Here is a 14,894-nt window from a genome sequence, read left to right as displayed (position 1 = left end):
TAGATTCCGATGCTTCACTTTGGGTTTACTGTATCCCTTGGACTTTCTTATTGACGATGAAACACAGAAATGGCATCCGAATTTAATACAAAAGGCACAATCCCGACTTAAGTACAAGAGGACTGACTCTCTAACTTTCTATGATTTGAACCTCTCCTGTGAGTCTAGTTTTAGATTCCGATGCTTCACTTCAGGTTTACTGTATCCCTTGGAAATTCCTATTGACGATGAAACACAGAAATTGCATCTGAATTGAATACAAAAGGCACAATTCCAACTTAAGTACAAGAGGACTGACACTCTAACTTTCTATGATTTGAACCTCTCCTGTGAGTCCTGTTTAAGATACCGATGCTTCACTTCAGGTTGACTGTATCCCTTGGACCTTCTTATTGACGATGAAACACAGAAATTGCATCCGAATTTAATACGAAAGGCACAGTGCCGACTAAAGTACAAGAGGACTGAAACTCTAACTTTCTATGATTTGAACCTCTCCTGTGAGTCCAGTTTTAGATTCCGATGCTTCACTTTGGGTTTACTGTATCCCTTGGACCTTCTTATTGACGATGAAACACAGAAATTGTATCCGAATGTAATACAAAAGGCACAATTCCAACTTAAGTACAAGAGGACTGACACTCAAATTTTCTATGATTTGAACCTCTCCTGTGAGTCCAGTTTTAGATTTCGATGCTTCACTTCAGGTTTACCGTATCCCTTGGACCTTCTTATTGACGATGAAACACAGAAATAGCATCCGAATTTAATACAAAATGCACAATGCCGACTTAAGTACAAGAGGACTGACACTCTAACTTTCTTTGATTTGAACCTCTCCTGTGAGTCCAGTTTTAGATTCCGATGCTTCACTTCAGGTTTACTGTATACCTTAGACCTTCTTATTGACGATGAAGCATAGAAATTGCATCGGAATTGAATTCAAAAGGCACAATGCCGACTTAAGTACAAGAGGACTGACACTCTAACTATCTATGATTTGGACCTCTCCTGTGAGTCCAGTTTTAGATTCCGATGCTTCACATCAGGTTTACGGTATTCCTTGGACCTTCTTATTGACGATGAAACACAGAGATTGCATCCGAATTTAATACAAAATGCACAATGCCGACTTAAGATCAAGGGGGATAACACTCTAACTTTCTATGATTTGACCCTCTCCTGTGAGTCCAGTTTTAGATTCCGATGCTTTACTTCACGTTTACTGTAGCCCTTGGACCCTCTTATTGACGATGAAACACAGAAATTGCATCCGAATTTAATACAAAGGGCACAATGCCGAGTTAAGTACAAGAGGACTGACACTCTAACTTACTATGATTTGAACCTCTCCTGTGAGTCCAGTTATGGATTCAGATGCTTCACTTCAGGTTTACTGTATCCCTTGGACCTTCTTATTGACGATGAAACACAGAAATTACATCCGAATTTAATACAAAAGGCACAATGCCGACTTAAGTACAAGTGGACTTACACTGTAACATTGTATGATATGAACATCTCCTGTGTGTCCAGTTTTAGATTCCGATGGTTCACTTCAGGTTTACTGTATCCCTTGGACCTTCTTATTGACGATGAAACACAGAAATTTCATCCGATTTTAATACAAAAGCACAATGCCGACATAAGTACAAGAGGACTGACTCTCTAACTTTCTATGATTTGAACCTCTCCTGTGAGTCCAGTTTTTGATTCCGATGCTTCACTTCAGGTTTACTGTAACCCTTGGACCATCTTCTTGACGATAAAGCACAGAAATTGCATCGGAATTAAATTCAAAGGGCACAATGCCGACTTAAGTGCCAGAGGACGGACACTCTCACTCTCTATGATTTCAACTTCTCCTGTGAGTCCAATTTTTTGATTCTGATGCTATGATTTGAACCTGTCCTGTGAGTCCAGTTTTAGATTTCGATGCTTCACTTCAGGTTTACCGTATCCCTTGGACCTTCTTATTGACGATGAAACACAGAAATAGCATCCGAATTTAATACAAAATGCACAATGCCGACTTAAGTACAAGAGGACTGACACTCTAATTTTCTTTGATTTGAACCTCTCCTGTGAGTCCAGTTTTAGATTCCGATGCTTCACTTCAGGTTTACTGTATACCTTAGACCTTCTTATTGACGATGAAGCATAGAAATTGCATCGGAATTGAATTCTAAAGGCACAATGCCGACTTAAGTACAAGAGGACTGACACTCTAACTATCTATGATTTGGACCTCTCCTGTGGGTCCAGTTTTAGATTCCGATGCTTCCCTTCAGGTTCACTGTATACCATGGACCTTCTTATTGACGATGAAACACAAAAATTGCATCCGAAATTAATACAAAAGGCACAACGCCGACTTAAGTACAAGCGGAGTGACACTCTAAATTTCTACGATTTGAACGTCTCCTGTGAGTCCAGTTTTAGATTCGGATGCTTCACGTCAGGTTTACTGTAACCCTTGGACCATCTTCTTGACGATAAAGCACAGAAATTGCATCGGAATTAAATTCAAAGGGCACAATGCCGACTTAAGTGCCAGAGGACGGACACTCTCACTCTCTATGATTTGAACTTCTCCTGTGAGTCCAATTTTATGATTCTGATGCTTCACCTCAGGTTTACTGTATACCTTGGACCTTCTTATTGACGATGAAACACAGAAATTGCATCCGAATTTAATACAAAAGGCACAATGCCGACTTAAGTACAAGCGGACTGACACTGTAACTTTCTATGATTTGAACCTCTCCTGTGAGTCCAGTTTTAGATTCCGATGCTTCACTTTGGGTTTACTGTATCCCTTGGACCTTCTTATTGACGATGAAACACAGAAATGGCATCCGAATTTAATACAAAAGGCACAATCCCGACTTAAGTACAAGAGGACTGACTCTCTAACTTTCTATGATTTGAACCTCTCCTGTGAGTCTAGTTTTAGATTCCGATGCCTCACTTCAGGTTTACTGTATCCCTTGGAAATTCCTATTGACGATGAAACACAGAAATTGCATCTGAATTTAATACAAAAGGCACAATTCCAACTTAAGTACAAGAGGACTGACACTCTAACTTTCTATGATTTGAACCTCTCCTGTGAGTCCTGTTTAAGATACCGATGCTTCACTTCAGGTTGACTGTATCCCTTGGACCTTCTTATTGACGATGAAACACAGAAATTGCATCCGAAGTTAATACGAAAGGCACAATGCCGACTAAAGTACAAGAGGACTGAAACTCTAACTTTCTATCATTTGAACCTCTCCTGTGAGTCCAGTTTTAGATTCCGATGCTTCACTTTGGGTTTACTGTATCCCTTGGACCTTCTTATTGACGATGAAACACAGAAATTGCATCCGAATTTAATACATAAGGCACAATGCCGACTTAAGTACAAGAGGACTGACTCTCTAACTTTCTATGATTTGAACCTCTCCTGTGAGTCCAGTTTTAGATTCCGGTGCTTCACTTCAGGTTTAGTGTATCCCTAGGAAATTCTTATTGACGATGAAACACAGAAATTGTATCCGAATGTAATACAAAAGGCACAATTCCAACTTAAGTACAAGAGGACTGACACTCAAATTTTCTATGATTTGAACCTCTCCTGTGAGTCCAGTTTTAGATTTCGATGCTTCACTTCAGGTTTACCGTATCCCTTGGACCTTCTTATTGACGATGAAACACAGAAATAGCATCCGAATTTAATACAAAATGCACAATGCAGACTTAAGTACAAGAGGACTGACACTCTAACTTTCTTTGATTTGAACCTCTCCTGTGAGTCCAGTTTTAGATTCCGATGCTTCACTTCAGGTTTACTGTATACCTTAGACCTTCTTATTGACGATGAAGCATAGAAATTGCATCGGAATTGAATTCAAAAGGCACAATGCCGACTTAAGTACAAGAGGACTGACACTCTAACTATCTATGATTTGGACCTCTCCTGTGAGTCCAGTTTTAGATTCCGATGCTTCACATCAGGTTTACGGTATTCCTTGGACCTTCTTATTGACGATGAAACACAGAGATTGCATCCGAATTTAATACAAAATGCACAATGCCGACTTAAGATCAAGGGGGATAACACTCTAACTTTCTATGATTTGACCCTCTCCTGTGAGTCCAGTTTTAGATTCCGATGCTTTACTTCACGTTTACTGTAGCCCTTGGACCCTCTTATTGACGATGAAACACAGAAATTGCATCCGAATTTAATACAAAGGGCACAATGCCGAGTTAAGTACAAGAGGACTGACACTCTAACTTACTATGATTTGAACCTCTCCTGTGAGTCCAGTTATAGATTCAGATGCTTCACTTCAGGTTTACTGTATCCCTTGGACCTTCTTATTGACGATGAAACACAGAAATTACATCCGAATTTAATACAAAAGGCACAATGCCGACTTAAGTACAAGTGGACTTACACTGTAACATTGTATGATATGAACATCTCCTGTGTGTCCAGTTTTAGATTCCGATGGTTCACTTCAGGTTTACTGTATCCCTTGGACCTTCTTATTGACGATGAAACACAGAAATTTCATCCGATTTTAATACAAAAGCACAATGCCGACATAAGTACAAGAGGACTGACTCTCTAACTTTCTATGATTTGAACCTCTCCTGTGAGTCCAGTTTTTGATTCCGATGCTTCACTTCAGGTTTACTGTAACCCTTGGACCATCTTCTTGACGATAAAGCACAGAAATTGCATCGGAATTAAATTCAAAGGGCACAATGCCGACTTAAGTGCCAGAGGACGGACACTCTCACTCTCTATGATTTGAACTTCTCCTGTGAGTCCAATTTTATGATTCTGATGCTTCACCTCAGGTTTACTGTATACCTTGGACCTTCTTATTGACGATGAAACACAGAAATTGCATCCGAATTTAATACAAGAGGCACAATGCCGACTTTCGTACAACAGGACTGACAGTCTCACTTTCTATGATTTGAACCTCTCCTGTGAGTCCAGTTTTAGTTTCCGATGCTTCACTTAAGGTTTACTGTATCCCTTGGACCTTCTTATTGACGATGACACACAGAAATTTCATCCGATTTTAATACAAAAGCACAATGCCGACATAAGTACAAGAGGAGTGACTCTCTAACTTTCTATGATTTGAACCTCTCCTGTGAGTCCAGTTTTAGATTCCGATGCTTCACTTTGGGTTTACTGTATCCCTTGGACCTTCTTATTGACGATGAAACACAGAAATGGCATCCGAATTTAATACAAAAGGCACAATGCCGACTTAAGTACAAGAGGACTGACTCTCTAACTTTCTATGATTTGAACCTCTCCTGTGAGTCTAGTTTTAGATTCCGATGCTTCACTTCAGGTTTACTGTATCCCTTGGAAATTCTTATAGACGATGAAACACAGAAATTGCATCTGAATTTAATACAAAAGGCACAATTCCAACTTAAGTACAAGAGGACTGACACTCTAACTTTCTTTGATTTGAACCTCTCCTGTGAGTCCAGTTTTAGATTCCGATGCTTCACTTCAGGTTTACTGTATACCTTAGACCTTCTTATTGACGATGAAGCATAGAAACTGCATCGGAATTTAATTGAAAAGGCACAATGTCGACTTAAGTACAAGAGGACTGACACTCTAACTTTCAATGATTTGACCCTCTCGTGTGAGTCCAGTTTTAGATTCCGATGCTTCACTTCATTTTTACTGTATACTTTAGACCTTCGTATTGACGATGAAGCATAGAAATTGCATCGGAATTGAATTCAAAAGGCACAATGCCGACTTAAGTACAAGAGGACTGACACTCTATCTATGATTCGAAACTCTCCTGTGAGTCGAGTTTTAGATTCCGATGTTTCACTTCAGGTTTACTGTATCTCTTGGACCTTCTTATTGACGATGAAACACAGAGGTTTCATCGGAATTTAATACAAAATGCACAATGCCGACTTAAGTACAAGGGGAATGACACTCTAACTTACTATGATTTGAACCTCTCCTGTGAGTCCAGTTTTAGATTCCGATGCTTCACTTTGGGTTTACTGTATCCCTTGGACCTTCTTATTGACGGTAAAACACAGAAATTGCATCCGAATTTAATACAAAGGGCACAATGCCGAGTTAAGTACAAGAGGACTGACACTCTAACTTACTATGATTTGAACCTCTCCTGTGAGTCCAGTTATAGATTCAGATGCTTCACTTCAGGTTTACTGTATCCCTTGGACCTTCTTATTGACGATGAAACACAGAAATTACATCCGAATTTAATGCAAAAGGCACAATGCCGACTTAAGTACAAGTGGACTTACACTGTAACATTGTATGATATGAACATCTCCTGTGTGTCCAGTTTTAGATTCCGATGGTTCACTTCAGGTTTACTGTATCCCTTGGACCTTCTTATTGACGATGAAGCACAGAAATTTCATCCGATTTTAATACAAAAGCACAATGCCGACATAAGTACAAGAGGACTGACTCTCTAACTTTCTATGATTTGAACCTCTCCTGTGAGTCCAGTTTTTGATTCCGATGCTTCACTTCAGGTTTACTGTAACCCTTGGACCATCTTCTTGACGATAAAGCACAGAAATTGCATCGGAATTAAATTCAAAGGGCACAATGCCGACTTAAGTGCCAGAGGACGGACACTCTCACTCTCTATGATTTGAACTTCTCCTGTGAGTCCAATTTTATGATTCTGATGCTTCACCTCAGGTTTACTGTATACCTTGGACCTTCTTATTGACGATGAAACACAGAAATTGCATCCGAATTTAATACAAGAGGCACAATGCCGACTTTCGTACAACAGGACTGACAGTCTCACTTTCTATGATTTGAACCTCTCCTGTGAGTCCAGTTTTAGTTTCCGATGCTTCACTTAAGGTTTACTGTATCCCTTGGACCTTCTTATTGACGATGACACACAGAAATTTCATCCGATTTTAATACAAAAGCACAATGCCGACATAAGTACAAGAGGACTGACTCTCTAACTTTCTATGATTTGAACCTCTCCTGTGAGTCCAGTTTTAGATTCCGATGCTTCACTTTGGGTTTACTGTATCCCTTGGACCTTCTTATTGACGATGAAACACAGAAATGGCATCCGAATTTAATACAAAAGGCACAATGCCGACTTAAGTACAAGAGGACTGACTCTCTAACTTTCTATGATTTGAACCTCTCCTGTGAGTCTAGTTTTAGATTCCGATGCTTCACTTCAGGTTTACTGTATCCCTTGGAAATTCTTATTGACGATGAAACACAGAAATTGCATCTGAATTTAATACAAAAGGCACAATTCCAACTTAAGTACAAGAGGACTGACACTCTAACTTTCTATGGTTTGAACCTCTCCTGTGGGTCCAGTTTTAGATTCCGATGCTTTACTTGATGTTTACTGTATCCCTTGGACCCTCTTATTGACGATGAAACACAGAAATTGCATCCGAATTTTATACAAAACGCACAATGCCGAGTTAAGTACAAGAGGACTGACACTCTAACTTTCTATGGTTTGAACCTCTCCTGTGAGTCCAGTTTTAGTTTCCGATGCTTCACTTCAGGTTTACTGAATCCCTTGGACCTTCTTATTGTCGATGAAACACAGAAATTGCTTCCGAATTTAATACAAAAGGCACAATGCCGACTTAAGTACAAGAGGACTGACACTCTAACTTTCTATGATTTGAACCACTCCTGTGAATCCAGTTTTATATTCAGATGCTTCACATCAGGTTTAGTGTATCCCTTGGACATTCTTATTGACGATGAAACACAGAAAATGGATCGGAATTTAATACAGAATGCACAATGCCGACTTAAGTGCAAGGGGAATGACACTCTAACTTTCTATGTTTTGAACCTCTCCTGTGAGTCCAGTTTTAGATTCCGATGCTTCACTTCAGGTTTACTGTATCCCTTGGACCTTCTTATTGACGATGAAACACAGAAATTGCAACCGAATTTAAGGAAAAATGACAGTGCCGACTTAAGTACAAGAGGACTGACACTCAATCTTTCTACGATTTGAACCTCTCCTGTGAGTCCAGTTTCTGATTCCGATGCTTCACTTCAGGTTAACTGTATCCCTTAGACTTTCTTATTGACGATGAAACTCAGAAATCTCATCCGAATTTAATACAAGAGGCACAATGCCGACTTACGTACAAGAGGACTGACACTCTCACTTTCTATTGTTTGAACCTCTCCTGTGAGTCCAGTTTTAGTTTCCGATGCTTCACTTCAGGTTCACTGTATCCCTTGGACATTCTTATTGACGATGAAACACAGAAAATGCATCGGAATTAAATTCAAAAGGCACAATGCCGACTTAAGTACAAGAGGACTGACACTCTAACTTTCTATGATTTGAACCTCTCCTGTGAGTCCAGTTTTAGATTCCGATGCTTCACTTCGGGTTTACTGTAACCCTTTGACCATCCTCTTGACAATAAAGCACAGAAATTGCATCGGAATTAAATTCAAAAGGCACAATGCCGACTTAAGTACAAGAGGACGGACACTCTCACTTTCTATGATTTGAACCTCTCCTGTCAGTCCAGTTTTAGTTTCCGATGCTTCACTTAAGGATTACTGTATCACTTGGACCTTCTTATTGACGATCAAACACAGAAATTTCATCCGAATTTAATACAAAAGCACAATGCCGACATAAGTACAAGAGGACTGACACTCTAACTTTCTATGATTTGCACATTTCCTAAGAGTCCAGTTTTAGATTCCGATGCTTCACTTCAGGTTAGCTGTATACTTCGGACCTTCTTACTGACGATGAAACACAGAAATTACATCCGAATTTATTACAAAAGGCACAATGCGGACTTAAGTACAAGAGGACTGACACTTTAACTTTCTATGATTTGAACCTCTCCTGTGAGTCCAGTTTTAAATTTCGATGCTTCACTTCAGGTTTACTGTATACCTTGGACCTTATTAATGACGATGAGGCACAGAAATTGCATCCGAATATAATACAAAAGGCACAATGCCCACTTAAAAAAATGAGGACTGACACTCTAACTTTCTATGATTTGAACCTCTCCTGTGAGTCCAGTTTTAGATTCCGATGATTCACTTCAGGTTGACTGTATCCCTTGGACCTTGTTGTTGACGATGAAACACAGAAATTGCATTCGAATTTAATACAAAAGGCACAATGCCGACTTAAGTACAAGAGGACTGACTCTCTAACTTTCTATTATTTGAACCTCTCCTGTGAGTGCAGTTTTAGATTCCGATGCTTCATTTCAGGTTTACTGTATCCCTTGGAAATTCTTATTGACGATGAAACACAGAAATTGCATCCGAATTTAATACAAAAGGCACAATTCCAACTTAAGTACAAGAGGACTGACACTCTAACTTTCTATGAGTTGAACCTCTCCTATGAGTCCAGTTTTAGATTTCGATGCTTCACTTCAGGTTTACTGTGTCCCTTGGACCTTCTTATTGACGATGAAACACAGAAATAGCATCCGAATTTAATACAAAATGCATAATGCCGACTGAAGTACAAGTGGACTGACACTCTAACTTTCTTTGATTTGAACCTCTCCAGTGAGTCCAGTTTTAGATTCCGATGCTTCACTTCAGGTTTACTGCATACCTTAGACCTTCTTATTGACGATGAAGCATAGAAATTGCATCGAAACTGAATTCAAAAGGCACAATGCCGACCTAAGTACAAGAGGACTGACACTCTAACTTTCAATGATTTGAACCTCTCCTGTGAGTCCAGTTTTAGATTCCGATGCTTCACTTCATTTTTACTATATACCTTAGACTTTCTTATTGACGATGAAGCATAGAAATTGCATTGGAATTGAATTCGAAAGGCACAATGCCGACTGAAGTACAAGATGACTGACACCCTAACTATTTACGATTTGAACCTCTCCTGTGAGTCCAGTTTTAGATTCCGATGCTTCACTTCAGGTTTACTGTATCCCTTGGACCTTCTTATTGACGATGAAACACAGAGATTGCATCCGAATTTAATACAAAATGCACATTGCCGACTTAAGTACAAGGGGAATGACACTCTAACTTTCTATGATTTGAACCTCTCCTGTGAGTCCAGTTTTAGATTCCGATGCTTTACTTCATGTTTACTGTATCCCTTGGACCCTCTTATTGACGATGAAACACAGAAATTGCATCCGAATTTAATACAAAAGGCACAATGCCGTGTTAAGTACAAGAGGACTGACTCTCTATCTTTCTATAATTTGAACCTCTCCTGTGAGTCCAGTTTTAGATTCCGATGCTTCACTTCAGGTTTACTGTATCCCTTAGACCTTCTTATTGACGATGAAACACAGAAATTGCATCCGAATTTAATACAAGAATCACAATGCCGACTTACATACAAGAGGACTGACACTCTCACTTTCTATGGTTTCAACCTCTCCTGTGAGTCCAGTTTTAGTTTCCGATGCTTCACTTCAGGTTTACTGCATCCCTTGGACCTTCTTATTGTAGATGAAACACAGAAATTGCTTCCGAATTTAATACAAAAGGCACAATGCCGACTTAAGTACAAGAGGACTGACACTCTAACATTCTATGATTTGAACCCCTCCTGTGAATCCAGTTTTAGATTCAGATGCTTCACATCTGGTTCAGTGTATCCCTTGGACATTCTTATTGACGATGAAACACAGAAAATGCATCGGAATTAAATTCAAAAGGCACAATGCCGACTTAAGTACAAGAGGACGGACACTCTTACTTCCTATGATTTGAACTTCTCCTGTGAGTCCAGTTTTAGATTCTGGTGCTTCACTTCAGGTTTACTGCATACCTTAGACCTTCTTATTGACGATGAAGCATAGAAATTGCATCGGAATTGACTTCAAAAGGCACAATGCCGACTGAAGTACAAGAGGACTGACACTCTAACTATTTATGATTTGAACCTCTCCTGTGAGTCCAGTTTTAGATTCCGATGCTTCACTTCAGGTTTACTGTATCCCTTGGACCTTCTTATTGACGATGAAACACAGAGATTGCATCCGATTTTAATACAAAATGCACATTGCCGACTTAAGTACAAGAGGAATGACACTCTAACTTCCTATGATTTGAACCTCTCCTGTGAGTCCAGTTTTAGATTCCGATGCTTTACTTCATGTTTACTGTATCCCTTGGACCCTCTTATTGACGATGAAACACAGAAATTGCATCCGAATTTAATACAAAAGGCACAATGCCGTGTTAAGTACAAGAGGACTGACTCTCTATCTTTCTATAATTTGAACCTCTCCTGTGAGTCCAGTTTTAGATTCCGATGCTTCACTTCAGGTTTGCTGTATCCCTTAGACCTTCTTATTGACGATGAAACACAGAAATTGCATCCGAATTTAATACAAGAATCACAATGCCGACTTACATACAAGAGGACTGACACTCTCACTTTCTATGGTTTCAACCTCTCCTGTGAGTCCAGTTTTAGTTTCCGATGCTTCACTTCAGGTTTACTGCATCCCTTGGACCTTCTTATTGAAGATGAAACACAGAAATTGCTTCCGAATTTAATACAAAAGGCACAATGCCGACTTAAGTACAAGAGGACTGACACTCAAACTTTCTATGATTTGAACCCCTCCTGTGAATCCAGTTTTAGATTCAGATGCTTCACATCAGGTTTAGTGTATCCCTTGGACATTCTTATTGACGATGAAACACAGAAAATGCATCGGAATTAAATTCAAAAGGCACAATGCCGACTTAAGTACAAGAGGACGGACACTCTTACTTCCTATGATTTGAACTTCTCCTGTGAGTCCAGTTTTAGATTCTGATGCTTCACTTCAGGTTTACTGTATACCTTGGACCTTCTTATTGACGATGAAACACAGAAATTGCATCCGAATTTAATACAAAAGGCACAATGCCGAGTTAAGTACAAGTGGACTGACACTGTAAATTTCTATGATATGAACCTCTCCTGTGAGTCCAGTTTTAGATTCCGATGCTTCACTTCAGGTTGACTGTATCCCTTGGACCTTCTTATTGACGATGAAACACAGAAATTGCATCCGAATTTAATAAAAAGGCACAATGCCGACTTAAGTACAAGAGGACTGACTCTCTAACTTTCTATGATTTGAACCTCACCTGTGTGTCCAGTTTTATATGCCAATGCTTCTCTTCACGTTCACTGTATACCTTGGACCTTCTTATTGACGATGAAACACAAAAATTGCATCCGAATTTAATACAAAAGTCACATTGCCGACTTAAGTACAAGCGGAGTGACACTCTAACTTTCAATGATTTGAACCTCTCCTGTGAGTTCAGTTTTAGATTCCGATGCTTCACTTCAGGTTTACTGTAACCCTTGGACCATCTTCTTGACGATAAAGCACAGAAATTGCATCGGAATTAAATTCAAAAGGCACAATGCCGACTTCACTACAAGGGGATGGACACTCTCACTTTCTATGATTTGAACTTCTCGTGTGAGTCCAGTTTTTGATTCTGATGCTTCACCTCAGGTTTACTGTACACCTTGGACCTTCTTATTGACGATGAAACACAGAAATTGCAGCCGAATTTAATACGAGAGGCACAATGCCGACTTTCGTAGAAGAGGACTGACAGTCTCACTTTCTATGATTTGAACCTCTCCTCTGAGTCCAGTTTTAGTTTCCGATGCTTCACTTAAGGTTTACTGTATCCCTTGGACCTTCTTATTGACGATGAAACACAGAAATTTCATCCGAATTCAATACAAAAGCACAATGCCGATATAAGTACAAGAGGACTGACACTCTAACTTTCTATGATTTGCACCTTTCCTAAGAGTCCAGTTTTAGATTCCGATGCTTCACTTCAGGTTAGCTGTATACCTTGGACCTTCTTACTGACGATGAAACACAGAAATTACATCCGAATTTAATACAAATGGCACAATGCCGACTTAAGTACAAGAGGACTGACACTCTAACTTTCTATGATTAGAACCTCTCCTGTGAGTCTAGTTTTAGATTTCGATGCTACTCTTGAGGTTTACTGTATCCCTTGGACCTTCTTATTGATGATGAAACACAGAAATAGCATCCGAATTTAATTCAAAATGCACAATGCCGACTTAATTACAAGAGGACTGACTCTCTAACTTTCTTTGATTTGAACCTCTCCTGTGTGTCCAGTTTTAGATTCCGATGCTTCACTTCAGGTTTACTGTATACCTTAGACTTTCGTATTGACGATGAAGCATAGAAATTGCATCGGAATGGAATTCAAAAGGCACAATGCCGACTTAAGTCCAAGAGGACTGACACTCTAACTATCTATGATTTGAACCTCTCCTGTGAGTTCAGTTTTAGATTCCGATGCTTCACTTCAGGTTTACTGTATCCCTTGGACCGTCTTATTGACGATGAAACACAGAAATTGCATCCGAATTCAAGGAAAAATGACAGTGCCGACTTAAGTACAAGAGGACTGCTCTCTATCTTTCTATGATATGAACCTCTCCTGTGAGTCCAGTTTTAGACTCCGATGCTTCACTTCAGGTTTACTTTATCCTTTAGACCTTCTTATTGACGATGAAACACAGAAATTGCATCCGAATCTAATACAAAAGGCACAATGCCGATTTAAGTACAAGAGGACTGACACTCTAACTTTCTATGATTTGGATCTCACCTGTGTGTCCAGTTTTACATCCCGATGCTACACTTCAGGTTCACTGTATACCTTGGACCTTCTTATTGACGATGAAACACAAAAATTGCATCCGAATTTAATACAAAAGGCACAATGCCGATTGAAGTACAAGCGGAGTGACACTCTAACTTTCTATGATTTGAACCTCTCCTGTGAGTCCAGTTTTAGATTCCGATGCTTCACTTCAGGTTAACTGTAACCCTTTTACCATCTTCGTGACGATAAAGCACAGAAATTGCATCGGAATTAAATTCAAAAGGCACAATGCCGACTTAAGTACAAGAGGACTGACTCTCTAACTTTCTATGATTTGAACCTCTCCTGTGAGTCAAGTTTTAGATTCCGATGCTTCACTTTGGGTTTATTGTATCCCTTGGACCTTCTTATTGACGATGGAACACAGAAATTGCATCCGAATTTAATACAAAAGGCAGAATGCCGACTTAAGTACAAGAGGACTGACTCTCTAACTTTCTATGATTTGAACCTCACCTGTGTGTCCAGTTTTATATCCCAATGCTTCTCTTCAGGTTCACTGTATACCTTGGACCTTCTTATTGACGATGAAACACAAAAATAGCATCCGAATTTAAAACAAAAGTCACAATGCCGACTTAAGTACAAGTGGAGTGACACTCTAATTTTCAATGATTTGAACCTCTCCTGTGAGTTCAGTTTTAGATTCCGATGCTTCACTTCAGGTTTACTGTAACCCTTGGACCATCTTCTTGACGATAAAGCACAGAAATTGCATCGGAATTAATTTAAAAAGGCACAATGCCGACTTCAGTACAAGGGGATGGACACTCTCACTTTCTATGACTTGAACTTCTCGTGTGAGTCCAGTTTTAGATTCTGATGCTTAACCTCAGGTTTACTGTACACCTTGGACCTTCTTATTGACGATGAAACACAGAAATTTCATCCGAATTCAATACAAAAGCACAATGCCGAAATAAGTACAAGAGGACTGACACTCTATTTTTCTATGATTTGCACCTTTCCTAAGAGTCCAGTTTTAGATTCCGATGCTTCACTTCAGGTTAGCTGTATACCTTGAACCTTCTTACTGACGATGAAACACAGAAATTACATCCGAATTTAATACAAATGGCACAATGCCGACTTAAGTACAAGAGGACTGACACTCTAACTTTCTATCATTTGAACCTCT

The sequence above is a fragment of the Schistocerca americana genome, chromosome 4 (assembly GCF_021461395.2).
Source record: "Schistocerca americana isolate TAMUIC-IGC-003095 chromosome 4, iqSchAmer2.1, whole genome shotgun sequence".
Classification (NCBI taxonomy): domain Eukaryota; kingdom Metazoa; phylum Arthropoda; class Insecta; order Orthoptera; family Acrididae; genus Schistocerca; species Schistocerca americana.
Note: the sequence above shows the minus strand (reverse complement) of the source record.